The sequence below is a fragment of the Calidris pugnax genome, unplaced genomic scaffold, assembly GCF_001431845.1.
Source record: "Calidris pugnax isolate Ruff unplaced genomic scaffold, ASM143184v1 scaffold13, whole genome shotgun sequence".
Classification (NCBI taxonomy): Eukaryota; Metazoa; Chordata; class Aves; order Charadriiformes; family Scolopacidae; genus Calidris; species Calidris pugnax.
Window position 1 is genome coordinate 1,687,067 of NW_015090810.1, and position 17,083 is coordinate 1,704,149.

Consider the following 17,083-nt stretch of genomic DNA (forward strand, 5'->3'; position numbering starts at 1 on the left):
CCCCCCAAAAAAAAAAGAAAAAACCACAACCAAAACTGAGTGTCCCTATAATAACCTTTCATTTCTGGTCAAAATAATTTTCTTTGAAATTGTCAACTCTCACCAATACTCACAATTTCACAGCTTAATCTGATCAACGCCTTTTAAAAGAAGTGATAATTATTTGGGGCTAGTTTCCCAGAATGAATATGGTTTAAGATACCACATATCTTCCTCTCCTGTTCCCTCCTCCCACAGTAATCCTGAGCCCACTGGCTACTCCAGAGGGTACAGCACAACTCCTTTTTGTATAAAAGGGACAAAAATCACTGTAAGAGTCCTGTAAAAACTGATAGGCACTTTGAAGGCATCGCTGCTTTGTGTCTCCAATAAAGGAAAGGTTAAACTGCTTGTTTTTATTAGAAATCAGAGAGAGTGCAAAAGAGAAAAACATTGCAAACCAGGCTTCATTGCCTGCTTACAAAACTGATCGTTTCATTTCACGAGTACTTTGGAGTGCCTCAGATAAACTTTAACATTTCATGCATGTGCTTTGCTTCAAAGTCATTACCTTAAACAGTTTGATTAGACACTATTCTCGTTGGTGGAAATAAATAAATAAACATGTTTGAAAAAAATGCTATTCATAAATATTTCTTTGAAGTGAGCCAAGTACAAAATGGAAGTCAGGTTTTTCAGTCTAAAGGGACAGAGATGAAGAGAATTCTCTCACCTCAGACATGACACACATGGTAAGCTAAGTAAAAGATAAAAACAAGATAAGGTTTGAAACATTGCACAACACAAAAGAGAGAATTTAAGAAAACAGATTGTATTGTATAGGAAAAGTTACACGATGACTCATAATGACATGAAGTACTTCAGAAAAATTAATGCAAAGATAGTTAGCCTGCAAATCTACTTAATCCTCCTGTATGCATTAAGCCTGTAGAAAAGGAATCACTGCTACAAAAAGGAGGGTAAACTTTAATCTATACCTATACTGTTCTTGGTAGCTATTTTGAGATCCTTAATTATTACCAGTTCAGGTGATATTCTGGGGATGTGCAGTAGTTTTATGTTACAGGATAGTAAGCATTTTAACCAATATAATTTGATCTCATTTTATTTTTGCAAATTATCCTCCAACAGATATTGACTTCTTTGCAGTTATTGAGTATAACTTTTTAAACATGTTAGGCAAATAAGATTTCAATCTTGCAAACAGTACAAACCACTCATTTCAACAGTACTTGTAATAATATGGGTAGAATGAATAAATCTAGGTTTCTACAGGTATCTATTTATTATATTTAGGCAGGCATCACAGGCCAGTGCACATCTTTTCCTTCACCTCAAGCTGGTGTCATTGCTAAAAGTGAATACATCTTTCCCCTCACTGTAAAGGAAACTGAAGAGAAACAGCTGCCATGGAGATATTACATAGTAGATGGCAAAACTAATTGGAGATTATCCAAACCTAAGTAACCACCTACCTAAATCAGAGTATTATTTCTCAGGTAAACTGAAGAGTAAGCACTTGGATCACAGAGTAAAACTCCTGTTCTCATCTGGAGTTAGCTTAAAGTCAGCAAAACTTTCTGGCAGAAATATTCTAGAAAAACAAACAATATGAAAGTGATTCCAAGTAATAAAAACAGTCTAAATTATTTTCACCAGCTTTAAACTTCATTTATACAGGACATTCAAATCTCAGTCAAACGTATTTTTAATCAGTAAGATTAAAAATTGGATTGAAAGTGGGAACAGAAGGATGAAAAGAAAAAATTATTCCATTTTTAGCTTCCTAGTACAAGGAATTATGTTTCTAATTTAAATACAAGGTCTTGATAATGTGGGGACAGAGGTCAGTATTACAATGTCAACATTTGCAAATAGTTATCTTTAAACAGGGATACAACGTTTCCATCCAATCTTGGCCTAGGAAATAACTATGTAACTAGTGGTGTTGCCAATGTAGGGCATTATTTTCTAAGTATAGTAGTGATTACTGAGAATTTTAGGGTGGGGGATTTTTGTTGGTCTGCTTGAAAACATTAATGCTGCTTTTTCATATATTACATATAAACAAATATTTGATGTACTTCATAGTTTACATATATGAACTCAAGATCTATAGCTGAGAACTGCATTGGCAAAGAGCAAAAGACAGGGCCCTTTCCAGCATGGTTTCATCTCACAGTTTCAATATAAGTACCCATGCTTCCACCCAGTCTCAAAAAAAAAGCAGTGGACTCATTTGGCAAGTGATGTTAATTGCATTCCCTTTGAGTTCAGGAACTTGGAGAGCATTTCTGTGTCTTAAATTAAGCCTCCTCACCAGGGACCAACTTCAGAAATGGATTGAAGACGTTAGAATGATATAAATGGGTACCTTATTCTGACTCATTAATATGCATATTGCACTAATCTAAACTCCCTTTATACTCTCTTTAGATTTCCCCAGGCAATCCTACACTTTTTCCCTCTCATTTTCATAAATTTATCAATATGTTACATCCCACTGTTTAACTTGGTCCAGTGTATTAGTATGAAAAAGAGTGAAAATGTGTTTCATTTCTAAGCTGAAAAGTAGAAGAGTAGGTAAAGGGACACAAAGGAACCAAAAAAGCAATAAGAAAATGGTATAATTACATTATGGCTCATCCAGTTGAATTTGCACTAGTTTTTTAGTGTATTAGTAACTTCCGTATGTATTCTTTTAAATGTTAGTAATTGGAATGGATGAAATTATGCTTAAAGGCCTCTAAATGAACAAAAAGACAGTAACTGAATTTGTAAGTCATATTAATGCATTAATACAGTTATAAAATTTCAAACCCATTGTATTTCAGCAAAATAGCCTGTTATTGATTACCTCAGCATACATTAATATAATCTCTGACTTGAACTCTCTCTGTTTTCTGAAAGGCATAGTGATTATCTACATAATATTAGACTTTGCAAAATGCTATCTACTATCTGGTTGCTCTTGAGAAAGAAATTGCAGACTGTCTACAGGGAAGGGCTGAACACACCCGCAAAATGTTTGTAAAAATGTGAACTGAATCTGGTACTCTTTTGCTGCTGATATAAAAGTTGCTAAAATTGTACTTTAGGGTAGCAGGAAGATAGGTAAATTCAGAGAAGTGAAAGCTATTGGGAATTTTTAAAGGCATGGCAATCTTGAGACACATAGATGGAGGCTGAGAAAGTATTCAGAAAATTTTTACTATGTTCTTGCCCTCTTCTTATTACTTTGTCTTCGGCCACCATTTATGGCTGCTGTCAGAGATGAAATACCAAAGAAAATGAGTCGTTAGTCTGACTCACCAGACTAACCTCACCATAACTCTCTTACAGGTTATGCAACTTTGCATCTTTCAAATTGCATACATCATTATACCCACGTTCTCTTTAAACAAATAGAAAATAGGGGAGAAAGGGATAGAGAAGGAGATGCTGAAAATTCTAAATTCCATGAATGCTGGCTAGTATTATAATTTGAGTAAGTGTGAGCTAATTTATAGAATGAAAATGAAAACCAAGTAACATATTACATTTTTTAACTGGTTCGAGCATGAAAGTGCTATATATAACCCTGACTCTAAAACCTGGAGAGACGTCCAAATGTGGTACATATAATATATTTGGGCAACACATATATCATATACATGTGTTAGCATATATGGAGGACATATAAGCATGTACGTGTGTAATGGGTTGAGGTCAATAGCTTGAATATAGACAGAAAAGAATTTTGGGAACTGGCTTTGTAATTTCTTGCTTATGAAAAATTAACAAATATTTGCCCGTTCTCCCTGCAAATTCTCTTCTCAGCTTTCACAAAGTTTTCAACCAATTCCTTTTTGGTCAGAAAAGTGGACCCATAATTGACTTAAAATGAACTATTAGAAAGGGAGTAATTGTCCTGACAAAACAGAAAGCATGTCCTTCTAATGATTTTTGTTTTCCTTTTTTGAAGATACTTTTGAAACTATAGCCCCAAATGTCTCATTGCCAAGACAAGAGACACACGGTCAATTTGGCTAAGAATTACTTCTTTGAAACATTTAGTTATTGTATGGGTCTCTAATGAAACTCAACATTCTGTTCCTGCCTGAAAACATCTGTTCTCTGGATGGAAAAAAAATATTGAAAACCTTTTATATATCTCTTAAATAAAGGATTCTGCCCTGCTAAATTACCTTTGAATGTATTGTAGCCAAAAGAGGCTGTTGAACTTGTGCATTAATGGATTTATAGACCTTGCCAGGATCATAAAGATGAAGAGAAATCCCTCAATTGTTTTATGTATGTTTCTTGTTGCCCTTCATGAACAAAGTTATTATGAGACAGTTCACAAACTCTTGACCATACTTGTGCTTGCAATCATTTTTATAGGGCATCAATACCTTCCAAAAATTTCACATCATTTAGAAATTACACTGAACTTCCTGAATAAGTCAAGCTCAATCTTAAAGCTTATCAATAATGAAGAATGAGATCTTAAAAAAAAAAAAAAAGTTATTGCAAGAAAAGGGAATTTGTAATAGTTTGCTTTTGTCTTCAAAATCATTAACACAATGAGTTAAAAATGCTTTGCAATGGATAAATAGAAAAGGAAGCATGATTTCTATGAGAAAAAGATTTAGAAAAGGTTCCTAATTTTTCCACTGTTATTCTGCTGAAAAAAGCATTAGTTTTCTTCAATGCTTTCTAACAGAGTTGCAGTATTATCCCTTTAAAGTTAATTTCCATTGAACTCTTGCTTTCACCTGCAAAAATGACATTGAAAATATAAAAGCCAAATGTTCAGCAGGAAAGTGAATCAGTCACTGTTTCCTACCTTTCTCTGTAGTCATTCAGGAGAGGAATTGCAGGCTGAAAGTTATCCCACATTATACACTGAACTGGGTTGGTCTCATGGCTATTGCCACAATAGAGCCCTCTATCACCAAGCCAGAGTGAAAGGTATTCACAAAAGATGATACAACTCACCTGTGGGCCCTACTGCCCCTTGAGGGGCCTCTCTCTCTTTCCAGTGCCTATAAACTATAGCCATAGGGCAACCAGGCTACTAGCTTGGACCTCTTCATGCAGCACCTAAAGAGAAGTGGGAGGAACACAGGGTGAGAACAGTGTCACATGAAAGCAAAAGCTGCCTGTATCCCCAGGCTATTAGTTCTCCCCGCCTCCAAAAAAACAACAACCCAAAAAACAAAACAGCTTTTGTTTTGGGCAAAGACCAGACTGAGAAGTTAAAACTGCTGGGAACGGCTATAGCAATTAGCCGTGTCACCTACCCTCTCAGGACACAAATGCAGCAATCTTAAATTACTCTGTTGAAAATTGATGGGGCATTTTATGGAAGCAGAAAACAATTCATCTAAGTCAAAATTTGCATTAAGGTTCCAGGACAGGTTTTTTTCCTCCCAAATGCCTTTATCTCTCCGCTTAACTTTATGACATAACCTGTGTGTACTTCCATTATTTGACAAAAGGCAAGTTTTTTAAAGGTCCAAAGAGGACACCTGTTGACTCTCAATGCAAATCGGTCACTTCTTATTATTTCCCACCAGATCCATAAATGTCCTTACTTGTTCCGTACTTTAAAGAATATAGGGTTCCCTAGGCATTGGGTCATTAATGAAAGTGTTCTCTTTTCTTGCCCTAGATAAGGGGTCTTAGATAGTTAACGTGGACATTTCTAAGAAACATCATTAAATATTCAACATGATTTATTAAAAACAGCCAGAAGCAAAATAATCTTTCAGATGCAAAAAAAAAAGCCCAACTTTTAACATGTGTAAGAATGACTAAATTAAACCTGTTTACCTTTGCAAGTCTAAGATTCTGTTTTTCATTATTATTTTACATTTCAATACCACTTCCTCCACAGCCCGGTAAGCACAAATTATCTGCAGCCTCAGTTCCTCTCCTCCCAAGCAGGCAAAGGACCATAGATTTCTGCAGTGATTTGACTTTTTCCAAAACAAACATTACATTTTTAATTGGTTTTGGGGCAAAACCAATTCACAGCTGCCAATGCTCAGTTAGAATACTGTAGAGCTGATACCGCACGAGCATTATCATTTCTCCTTCCAGCAACTTAAAGGCTGCAGCTGATTTGCACATACCTTTTCTGTCCAGTCTTCTCCCCACCCTTTTTTCCTATTTTTTTTTTCTTTTGTTCCTGTGGATCAGTAGTCAAATGTTCAGACAATTAGCAAGTACTGAGAATTGGATGATTTTCCAGTCTTACAACCCAGCAGTTCCCAACAGCAAGTAAGAGGACAGGTGCCTCTAATGCCATTAGATTACTGCACATAATGCTGTGTCTCTTTGCATATTTCAATCCATGCTGCAACCCAGAAAAGAAATGATTAAGAGTAAGCAATCTAACAGGATTCAAGAGTTTAGGAAGTGCTTCCTTCTACTTAAAATTTATTATTGTAATTGGTCAATTAATAATGTCTCTAAATTTTGCAAAGTTCAAGGTTCTACATACAAAGCTAAGACTCAAGAGAATCTACACTGAAACACTGCTGAATCTTGTTTTAAAGATACAGCTCAGGTGTAAGTCTGGGTCTTATCTTTTCTAATAAAAACATGGCCTACATTTGCTTAAGAAAATGAATAGCAATCATGAGTCAGATCAAAAAAGCTATTTTCCATACCATGCACACGTAGATCAGAATAAGGATCTCAAACTTGGAATCCACTGCAATGAGTAACACAGTTCACTGTGATCTCAGATGTCATATAAGATTGTCAAATTGATTATAGTAATAATAGTCAGGTTTGTTGTAGAATGAAGAAGCACCCTAGGAGATGGTATAACTTGCCAGAAATTCTCTTGCATTATTCCCAAATGATATATAAGCTGCTAAGTGGAGTAGTTTATTAAATATTTTTTAAAAACTGCTGCCAGTGTGAAGCTATAAACTGAAAACTGAATTGTAAATATTTAGTATGCCTGAGACTAGTGCAAAAGAGACACGGTAAAAATAAATATTGTTTGATTACTATAATTATAGCATTGGTGTCAGACTGGATATTAGTACAACATTTAACCTGAAATCCTACTCTTCTTTTGTCTACAAGACATTCAAACAATCTAAGAACTTTTTCTTTTTGGTTTCTCATAATAAATCTCTTCCAAAACCTCCTAGAAATCAGTGTTTATTTTACAGCTAGTCAAAATATACTATGCAGTGTAAATGTATCTCTTAGCTTCTGTTTGCATATGATTAATAAATAATTTCTGACTTCTGTGGATACATAAGTAAAAATATTCCAAGAATTTTATTAATATAAATACCATATTTTGATTGTCCATGAAATATCAGCTTTGATAGTTCAGTATTGACTGATTTTGGTCCTATGACATTGTTTTTCTCCTTTCTTGAATTTTTAAAATATTTGGAAGTAGGACAATGTGGACTGATTTAAACCTAGACATGCAAGCACATCTTAAAAATAGTTTCTTATTAGGTTACTCTTTGTTCCAGGCTTCTTTTCACTTTGAAATCCTCAAACTCTTAATACTTTTAAAGTAACTTAGAAAAAAATACCCCAAACATTCGCAATTTTTCCTTGCAAAAATGTTTGTGAAGCACTTCCCTTCACTTGATTAGCTCTTCCTTAAACAAAATGTCCTCTTTTGGAGTCTGAGCATTTCTCCCAGCATCACCTGCCTCATGTAGGCAGAGGCTCTTCAGACTTCCCTGCCACAAACTCACAGGTTGCACGGGAGAGAAGATAGCCATATTGCTTATCCTTGTTGCTGTGGCAACCAGGGTCAGCTGACTTGGTTGTTTACCCCTTGGAGGGGTCGCATCTGTGGGGAGAGGTGGGCAGGTCAGGTGACCCAAACTGACCAATAGGGTGTTCCATCCAACTGCCATGTTCAGTACAAAAGACGAGGGATCAGAGGGGCTCACTTGCTTTTTGTTTGATGGCTTGTTTTCAGTGTGTGGGCTTCTTCAGTGGTTAATATTTGAGGAGGACCCTGTCAATTCATCTGCCTTTGATCCCAATCCATGTGTTCTTGAAGGTGGATCTGGAATCCAGTTCTTTTTTGTCACTGAGGCCAGTCTGGATCTTCCCCAGTGTCTGCTAGTGACATCTGTCTGGGAGCTTGATATAGTATTGTGTGTATTTGTATATATTGTATCTAATTTATTTCCTTTTTTATTTTATTACTAATATTTCGTTTGTTTAATTTTTTTCGAAACTCATAGCTCTCTCTACTTATCTTCTTCCTCTTCTTGGAGCAAGAGGTGGGGGAAAGCACCTGTTGACCAACCAAGCCCAAATTGTGATACAGGCAAAACCAAATTTTGCTGACTCAAGGAGACTGATAATTTGCTTTTGCCTTTTCCACCCACTGCCAACAGCAGCCATTATTTCTCCCCTCTGCCCATGCCTTTCCCATCCAAACATGTTAACTATTTCCTTAGCAGTAGGAGCCATTCTGTGTTTGTCTTATGAAGTGAGCTGTATATCCATTTATCTGAGCCACCCTGTGCAGGTGTCTTATCTTTCTCTATGCATGTACATTACATAAACCTTTAGAGATAGTTGATGTTGTGGAGACAATTAAGCTCTGCAGCACACCTCAGCATCCTGTTTCTTGGTTATCTACATATCAATACTCATTGAAGAGCAGCTTGACTTCTAGCTTCGTGTTCAGGTTTCTTCCTTACAGAAATCAAAACATAGGCAAAGGAGAAGGTACATGACTGCATTTTATCCCAGCAAGAATTTGGAAGGTGGTCAGTGGAACATACTATTGCACAGGCAATTGCAGACAGATTGTTTAAAAACAAAAAACCTCCAATACCCCAACCCCTCCCCTCCCCAGTCCCATCCCCCCTCTCAAAGTCTAAACCCACTACTTTGGATCTTTTGCATAGGATGATATTCAGGTGGCGAATTAATTTTCCAACAAGTTGGTCAGTGACTGTCCAGATGGTGATGGGAGTCCATTTTAAGGGTCCTTAGTCAGACAGGGAGGGACTTTCCTAACTGTTGGTTCTAGTAAATTTTTCAGCTTTCCTGTGTACTATTTGGTCAATTCTACAGCAGAAACCGTCTAGGGAAGTCTCTGCAACAGCTATATCCTCTACCCAGGAGGTTAATCAGCATATTTAAGTGTATAAATAATGCCTGTCAATTGGCCTGTGGACAGCAGGAGATGCCTGGGGGATTCTACAGGACTGTCTGAAATTCCTACCTGAAGTGCTGCTGTAACAATTAGTCACAACTCCTGCATGAAGCCAGCCAGACATTTAATAAGCCACCTTGTCTCAAGCCTGTATGGAGACTAGCTGGAGAGCACCTGGACCACCCAGGGAAGTGATGAAAACCTGTGCTGTGTATGCATGTGAGTACAGCCCTGAGAGTCAGCTATACTGCAATTGTTACTTCCAATATGTTACCATTATAACAAACTCCATAGACTTTTCCACAATATACAGATTTGAGGCACAGATTCACTTCCAGTCCCTAAATGACCATTGCTCTTTATTTAGAAATTTCAGTCCATTGAGCATAAATGTCTCACTTAGATGGGATGAACCAGTATGCATTTGACCATCTTTGACCTATGAATATAAGACCTAAGGTTTATAAGTTAAAGAAGCGAAATGAGGTCTGTTCCTTGTAAGGAGTCTGAGTTGGTGAATTATTTGGGGAATACTAGAAATGAAGCAAAATTTGTTTGCTCTGGAAATTTTCAGAAATTGTTCTGCCCTTTTACTCCGTTTCTCAACATTTCCCCGTTTGCTGTTTTTGAGAGTGTGAGGATAAATAAACCTCAAATGTGAAGGCAGTTGATGTCTATACTTTACAAAAGGGCAAAAGAAGAATACTTCAAGATGTGTCCTTATTAGGTTGACTTTGAACAGCCCTAGGCACTCACTAGCTCCTGATGAAACTGTCAGGCTTTTTCAAAATATAGGTTACTTGTATAGGTGCCAGTGCAGAAAATGAAAAAAAAAAATCTCTGAATCCTTAACACACTAACTTTTAATTTGCCAGCTCTATTTCAGTTTGCCCTCATTAATTTGATTTCTCTTAATCTCTGTGAAACCTTTTTGACGTAAGAAGGCATTTCTCAGCTTATTTCTACATCAAGCAATTTTATTATTATTAATTTACTATTATTAATTTATTAATTATCATTAATTTTATTATTAATTACATAAATCCAGATAACTATTTATGATCAAAGTTGAATGATCTTGTGTACCAACTCCTGGTAGTTGATACAGAGCCAATTAATATTAAGATTAAATAGAAGATAGAATTTTGAAGGCTTCCATGAGAAACCCTTCTATTTCATATGAATTTTTTTTTAAATTTTGGAATTCTTCTACCAGGTAAATTAGCTCATCCAAATACAATGAGTCAAATAACTACTTCTTTTTTTCTTTTAAGATAAAGGGTAATTTCTTAAAATAAGATGCGTTTATTGCACACTTGAATGACTACATAATAGATCGACCTGTAGACCTACAAAAATTGTCCACATACTACTGCAAACATGTCCTTAAATCGATAATTGAAATTTTTTGCACCAATACTGTGAGCTGAAAATAGTGATGTGTTGTGCAACAGAGTAAATAATAAGTCACAAAGTGCTTTATCCTCACAAGCAAGGGTTAGGAAAAAAAGTAGGAGATGCAACATGAGCTGGAGTCTAGCACCCTTCAAAAACCACCAGTTTTTCTAAAGGGACACGCCACTGATTGAATATTTTTGAGGTAGGGGATGGGAAATGGCAAGTTCAGCCATTGACTCACTTGGTAACTTTGAACAGTGCACGTTGAAGTGGCTGCGTGACCTTCCCCCTCTGAAGTTCATATTTTCAGTTTAGACATGAAGCATTCAATATTTGCTGAGCCTGGGAATGTCTTCAAGCTGAGAAACTTAAGAGACATCTAGCAAGCTCTGTTCTGGAATACCTCATAAACTAGGTGCAGAGACTTTGACCTAAGAGACAGGAATCATATGTTTGAAAGCCTGGTGTAGTGTTAGGCAGAGAAAAAAGGGCATGCCACATCACTCATGCATGAGAAAGGAAATATTGCCATCCTCATTAACTTTCAAAAATAAAAGTGAGCTGGCTTAAACATCCACTGGTGAATAAGGAGAGATCGGCTGTGTCTGGGCTCTTCCATACCTATGCCCAACGGCACAATCTTGCACTGGGTACCCAGAGCCCCTGCAGTGCCACCAGGAAGAGTTAAATTTATCTGAATGTGATTCAGGATGGCTAGACAGCCAAATGGAAGCCTGCTAGAGCCAAGCTACAGAGGCATACTAAGAAGCAAGACATGCCTTACAAATCCAGCTGCTCTACAGCATTCAGGTACTTTATGCAGGCTACTGAAAGGCGCATCCCTCCCTGTGCGATTCAATACACAGGTCCTTTCCTTGGCAAATATGTCCAGCCTACACCTTTCTGCTGTTCAAGGGCAGAGGTATAAAGGTGTAGGGGAGGAGAAGAGGTAAAGAAAAGGATAACTTTGTGTTGTAGCTGTTCAGTCAAGATCCGACTGGCTGAGCGGGATAGAGAGAAGGAAGGGACAAAATTCTATCTACTGTTTAAAGAAGTGGTAGGAGTCGAAGATGTGAATGACAAGCTCTATTCAAAGAATAGCTTCTGTGCTTCCCAAGAAGTAGTTAACAGGTAAAAAAAGAAACAGTTCTTGAGGAATGAAAAAATACTGTCCACCAGACAGCTTTGGGCAGACATATGTCCCTATATCTCAGTTTACAAATTGCAAGTTTACCTCTGTCTTCATCAAACACTGTAATCCTTAAAATTGAAAAAAAAATGCATGGTTGTTAATTACCTAATTTACACATTAAAGGATTATTAAACAAAGTATTCCTGAAAATGTTGGGAGTAATAGTTAGAAGCTTTTCAGATATGTTTATATAGAATTATATAGTCCTTGGATGTTTTCAAACTAGTATTAATGCAACACCCCTTTTCAGTTCTGTCCTTCAAACCATACCCTAAATGTAGAGACCCCACATCTTTGTATAAACACACAAAACATGGCACTTATTACAATAAACAGCCTCAGGAAAACCACTGTTTTGCCCCAATTCAAGCCTGGAAAAATCATCAAATGTAACAGCTGCATGGTGTGCAGAATAAAGACCATACAGTAGACATGGATACAAATCATTTCCAGATAACTTTTTATGATATGCCTCTAAGCAGTGTTTGTGGCTGAATTTGTAATTAGTGTACTGAACAGATGGAGTTATCTGAAATAACGAAGTGCCCGTAAAATGACTCGTGCCACCTAGTGCTTGCACGCTGGAATATAATTTGCTCACCAGACCTTTGCCTCCGTGGAGGATGCCCCCCAGGAACAGAGGAGAGAAGGATGTTTTATAGCCCTGGTCTCTATTAAGAGCCATGCTCAAGGAAGCAACTGCTTCATCATTCAACTTTAAATGACAAAGTGTTTGATAATCATAATGGCAAGCACTCAGAAGCAAAACAAATTTAAATGTTTCCCAGGAAGGCTCAAAAAGGTTTGACAGCTGTGAACGTTCTCACAGCAAGAATTAAAATATCCACGCCTTTTGTTCGGTTTCTCAGCAATAACTACAAACACTTTTGGTGTCTGTGGATAGTATTTCAAAGAAGCAGCTAAGCAGTAAGTAAGGAGACACTGGGACAAGGGCTGCAGTAAGTGAAATGCCTACATCTACAGGTTTTGTCTCAGAAATGTTGTTTGGGTTTTTTTTTATTTTTTAAATAAAAATCACTGCAGGTCAGCTTCAAATCCCATTCAGAGCGTGACAAATACTGGATGGGCTTTGAATAGATTGTGAAACTTCTGCCCACTAGCTGTGTTCTGTCTCATATTCCGGGTTGTCAAGAGGGTTGGAAATGTGGTAAAGACAGCACAGTACAGCTGAATAGCTGGAAACAGACACATGCACACACAAAATTGAGAGAGGGAGGGGAAGAGGAAGAGAGAGACGCAGGAGGAGAGGGATGGAGGGAGGGAGTGTCAATATGTGCCCTTTTTCTCAGGCTTGAAACAGATACATAAAATAATGAAAGTTTCCTAGCAGAAAATAAGAGCAATTAGCAAAAGAAAAATAAAAAATGTTTTTCTAAGAAAAATGTCATAACAGATGGCAAACTGTGTGTGCTATAGTTTGTTCAAAAGTAAAAAAAAAGTAAGTATGATTAAATAGACAGGATAAAAGAAGAAAAGAAACAACTATTAGCAGAAAAAGATAATTAGGATACTTAAGGTGCAGAAAAATATAAAATGAATAGAAAGATCAAGTTTATTGAGAGTAAATCCAATTCAAATGGAGCCCTTTGCAGCAATTGTAGAGGAGCTAGCTTCTCAGCAAGGGAACGACAATATACTATAAGTATTTTATATACATTGTTATTATGTAAAGTAATTGCTGAACACTTTTTAGTTTTTCCACATGAAATACAGGATACATAGGAAGAGGTGCTTAAAACACATTAAAGGAATTTAGGTGGCACAATTTTTTTTCCAAGACACATTAAGCAATGCAGATTGAAGATCTGTTTAAAACTGCGGTCCATTATTGCTTTGATAAATAATAAATCAACAATTTACCAAAGACTTCAGCATGCACAAAACTAACGCACGCTTGGACCATCTGAGGTGTGACTCTATGTGCTTGAATTTTGAGACATATGTTTACATGCCAAAAAAATATACTCTCTGTAACTGAAAAGAAGCAAATGCAAAAGTTATGTAAAAGCTTAGAAGGATCCAGAAAAAAGGTTGGACCTTGGAGAGATCATTAGAACACTTAGAAAAAAATAAGTTCAAAGAACCATATCTCAGTTTTCAACCTCTTACCAAAAGGGATAAGAAATACCATCTCCTTATGAGTAGCCTGCTTCACATTTTTGTACTCGGGATTTGTTAGAACTTACTCCTCCATGGTGCATGACAATGGTCACTGACAGCAGAAGCACAATGGCTTGGCCGCATTAATCTGGTATGGCAGCGACTGTGGCCTTTGCATCCCTCTGCAGGGACCAAGGCTAGGTGGCAGCCCCAGCCCTGCTCTAATCTTGTGCAACTATCTCAGCTTGACTTTTGAAGAAGAGCAGGCACTGTATAAAGATACAGAGAGGAATCTACATCACCTCTGGACTGATCCAAGAGATCGATTTAGAGAGAGCACAGCTTGCAGAATCTAAGCAGAATATTTGTAGGCACCGATCCTCTGTTGAAACTGTATTTTAAAGTGATTTAAGTTTTTATGCTTGCTGAAATACACTATGTTCTTCCTGGGACAGTGAAAAACAGAATCTTTAGCTTTGGTCTATTCAGGTACCACTTAGTATTTTTTGGAGTTGTTTGGTTTTTTTTCTTGTTATTATTACTCAAGATACAATTTTTAAAGAAGCAATATGCAAAAGAGGAAAGGGTCATACAGAGTAAATTAAAAATATTTATTGTATTCACAGATGGCACAATGAAAGTACCTCCACTTATAGAGTACATAAAAAAGAAATATTAAGATCTCCCTCTTAGGAAATATTTTTATTGCTAGTAATTTTTACATAGATGGGACTAGAGTGGCACAACCAGGTTTTAATCTGAATCTCTTTACACATTTTTTAACAGTGTGTCATAATATAAGTATTAAGAACATGAAAAGTTTTTCTTCTTGATTGAAACCTATGAGCCTTCACCTCCCCCAAGCCTATATTTAAAAACCTGACGCGTTAGTTATGAATATGTTCAAATTAATTTCTTTTTTTTGGGAAAAAAGAGCCACCTGCTGATGATGACACATCAGAATACAGGAAAAATAAGAGATTTTAAAGAATGAAATGGTAATGTCAATGATTAAATGGCAGATACGTGCACACAGAACAGAGCAAAAAGACAGCAGTCCCTGCAGTATCTGATTTAACCTGATCAGCTCTAACTATTTCTCACTCAAGTACAACCTCTGTGTAGATGTGTTTGGCGAAAAACAGGGGTTTTCAACAAAGGTGGGGAAAAGGAAATAGATTGAGTCTAGAGAAGCAAATGGTTATTCGGGAGCCAGTGGGTGTAGGTGCAAGTTACTGCTTTTGTTAGGAAAGAGTCATCTCTATGGTGTGATTGCCCACCTCCAGTCATCTGTTCCACTCTGTCAAAACAACACCTTGAGCTTGAGACAGTGTCCTACTAAAAACTATTTGTTTGTAGCAAATGGTCTTGATTTTGATGAGCAAGTGTTGTGTATTATTGAGGAAGTTCTCTGATAATTCCCATCTCTGACAATTGCCAGGATCAAGAGAACAGCTAGAGTTTGAAATGAGTTTTTTCATCAGGGGCTCATAGCCTACACAGTCACAGCCTGTTTCTTGACAGCTGATGAGAATCAAAAGTTCTGATTTTCAGCACAATTACCTGTATCTTAGTTACAGGGTTATTTGGCATTCACAGGGGTAATGAGTTAAACAATTTCTCACAGATATCATTAAAACTCACATTACTATGCAGAAAGCATAATTTGATTGACACTGCCAAAATTTATGTTTTACAGCACTAGTTACTCTGTTCTGTGCTGCACCTACATCAAACAACATCTTTAATGGCTCATAAATTACAAATGGTGAAAAAAATAATGAAGTCAAAGCAGGAAACACAGTTAAAAAGAGCACTACATTGGCAAAGAGCAGTTGATAACAGGATGTTAACTACATCTCCAGACAGAAGGCTTCAGGGATCAAAAAAAGACATGGCACTGGTATCCATTCATGTATTTTAAAGATTTTTTTATTATACACTGAATATTCAATTTTTTTAAATTCTTGCCATTTTAAAGCAATATCAAAAATCATCTAACATTTTAAAAAATAACAACAGTAACCATCAACTTGCTTCAAGAAAGCAGGCAGAATTAATGTGAAAATCGGTTCTATTTTACCTAAAACCGGGACAGTTTTTCAGGGTAAACCCCACAAATTTGCATCCATGAGTCACATTGATTATAATAATCTTGGTAGGTTAATTGGACTTTAATTTTGGTTTTCTTTTTCATGCTGTTATCTGTTAAAAGTAGTAAGATGTACTGCTCAGCAAATAAGCAAAAATTTCAGAAGGATAATAACAAAAGCAAGAGCTAGGTTTTTCTTGAGAGTTTGGGCTGTGTTTCTTTGGAGATGGGTTATGAATAGTTAGGCACTTGTGAATTAATTTATAAAAAATGATGCACTATATTTTACCATCAAGCGACTTTGTTCCTAAAGCCACACTGTAATACTCAACAGCATATACTTTACTCAGCAGCATAGACTTTTTTTTGTTACTTTTTTTTTTAAAAACCACTACAATGTTTCTTGCGTATTCAGTGCCCCAAAGTGTGGCAGGATAAACTTCAGGATTCTTGGATGGCTGATCACAGAAAGCAGAACGATTTATATGATCTGTGTTTAAACCCAGGTTCACTTGCTCTGGATTTTGATCAGCGTGAGCTGGGGCAGTGCCTCCCATTTATGGCACCCTGATGTCATGCCAGGGTTAATACCAGTGTTCCTTGGAGTTAACCTCATAAGGGAAAGAAAAAAAAGTTATGCTTTTCTTATTTACAATAATGTTCCACATATCTTGTAGGAAGGCAGGGAAATGGTATAATCTATGGAGTGCGTAGAAATAAAACATTTTCTTGCAGCACAATTTGTTTTTGGGAGTGGGCTATCCCATTTTAATTTACTCTAAAATGCTATTAGAAACAAGGGAAAGAAGCAACCTCTATAACTCTACACATAAAAAACTCTGCACATAAAAAACACTGCACAAGTAGCTGGCTTATTTGGACTCATCTCTGTAACATTCAGAGAGATTTGGAGATATTAATGAGAGACATGATAAGATACCTAAGGGATAAAGCAGTATTTTAAGTAGTGTGTTGCACTGAAAATATGGCACATACTAATGACTGTACAAAGATTTAAAAATGCAGTTTCAAAAGAGAGATTTAGTTTGCTTAAATGAGCAACTGAATAAAATCAAATAATTTTATGTCAGGATTTTTTAATCAATCCTAACAGGTCACTTTTTACGTG